The 1809-nt window shown below is 43.3% G+C and overlaps 1 pseudogene; it reads right to left on the bottom strand.

Annotated features, from left to right (window-relative positions):
* Positions 1-567: 567 nt before the first annotated feature.
* LOC105715784 (small ribosomal subunit protein eS7-like) lies at positions 568-1158 on the bottom strand (annotated as a pseudogene).
* Between the last annotated feature and the right edge of the window lie 651 nt (positions 1159-1809).

Here is a 1809-nt window from a genome sequence, read left to right as displayed (position 1 = left end):
ACAGCAACCCTATTTATCTGGTAGCTACATTTTGGGTTGGGTCTCATTACTAACCTCATGTCATACCAACAATATTGATACCATTGGTGGGGTCTCAGCCACTTGTTTCGCAGTTGTGTTTCAGCTTCAAATCCATTCTTCTCTGCTCTATCTGTGGTGCTGAGGCTGGACTCTGCAAATGAATTTCTTCCCGATCTTCTGGCTTCCTTCTAGGTTTTACCAATATGGGGCTCTGGAGGGAGACCCAAAGTTAAGCAGTCCCGACTCCTTCCTGTTTGCCTGCTGATCCTGTTCTCCTATTTGAAAAGGAAACCATTCTCAGGAACATGCATCTTGGCTGATTGAAAGCAGAAGGTTATATTACCCTTTTTCCCCCAGTTACCCTGTTTTCTAGTTTTGCAGAAAGCACCAAAGTTTGGGAGACCCAGCAGACTCGGAGCCAGAGATTGTGAAATCTGTAGTTGACAAACTACAGCCCCAGGGCTGAGTGCAGCCCGTCACCTGATTCTGTAAAGCTTTTTTGTTTCGTTTTTACTGTGACTATATATTTTATTTAGTCATTTTTGTTTACAGCTGAAACTCTGGGAATTCAAAGTTAACATACTTGCCCATGAGCTTCTCATAGAAACTTTTTCACCAGAAAAATTTCAACCTTGTGTTCCACATTGTTCTGCTGTGGCTTTGTCCAAATGAACCTTTATGAGCTGGCTGCCATCCAACTTCATGCAGATTCTCTTGCACACAGTTTCGTTTGGGAAGACCAAGTATTCAAGGACTGCATCATGCACAGATGTCAGGTACAGCTCCTAGGATGCTTTTGCTTATTTTTTGTATGACTTTTTCGAGTTGCCTTAGGGAGAATTTTCCTCTGAGCGATAAAGACAACATGCTTCCGACTGAACTTTTTCTCCAATTCATGTACTAGAAGGACTTGGATTTTCTGGAAAGATTTCAGTGGAGGAATGGGAACAAAGATAATGATTGCTTTCCACCACCACCAACTTCAATTTCCTTGGCTGCCATAATATTCAGCTCCTTGAGCTGAGCCTTGAGGTCTGGGTTCATCTCCAGCTCGAGAAGAGCCTGAGAGATGCCAGACCCAAACTCACCCAGCTTCTTGCCATTGGGCTTCATGACTTTGGCACTCAAACTGAACATGGCCTTCTCCTAGTGAGCAAGGCCTGCTGCTCCAGGGCTGACTCCTAAAAGTGTTTTCCTGACACCGGCAGAAAAGTCCTGATTCTGTGAAGTTTTATTGGGACATAAGCATGCTTATTTATCTTTATATCTATGGCTGCTTTCATACTATGGCAGAGTTGAGTAGTTGTGACAGAGGCCATATGGCCCACAAAGCCTAAATATTTACTACCTGGCTTTTATCAGAAAAAAAGTTTGCCATCTGTTGATGTAGGGGGTAATAAACCCTCACTGCTACCTTTACAACGGTATTTACATCCTAGCTAATCCCTCCCCCATCCTCTCTGGCTCTCACAGAAGACCTGTAATTAAACCAATCTGAGACCAAATGGAGAGGTCCACAGTCGACATGAGGATAAAGTAAAAAGCCCTCCATTTCACCCAAGAAAAAGTCAGCATGGGCTATTAATGGCCGTGATTATTCCAGGAGAGAGGAGAAAGAATGACTCTTTGATCTTTCAAAAACCATAGTCATCTCACTCAGGGAAGGCTTTTACAGTCGAGTACAGCCACTTTCATCCATCTCCCAAATATGCAGCTTGATTTCCAAGCATCTGGCAACATTTTTTCCTTTTGGATTCTTAAAGGGGTAGCCAGAAAGTAGAAACCCTC

The sequence above is a fragment of the Aotus nancymaae genome, unplaced genomic scaffold (assembly GCF_030222135.1).
Source record: "Aotus nancymaae isolate 86718 unplaced genomic scaffold, 86718_ANA_hifiasm-v0.15.2.pri h1tg000010l, whole genome shotgun sequence".
Taxonomy (NCBI): domain Eukaryota; kingdom Metazoa; phylum Chordata; class Mammalia; order Primates; family Aotidae; genus Aotus; species Aotus nancymaae.
This window is presented reverse-complemented; position numbering and strand designations above follow the sequence as displayed.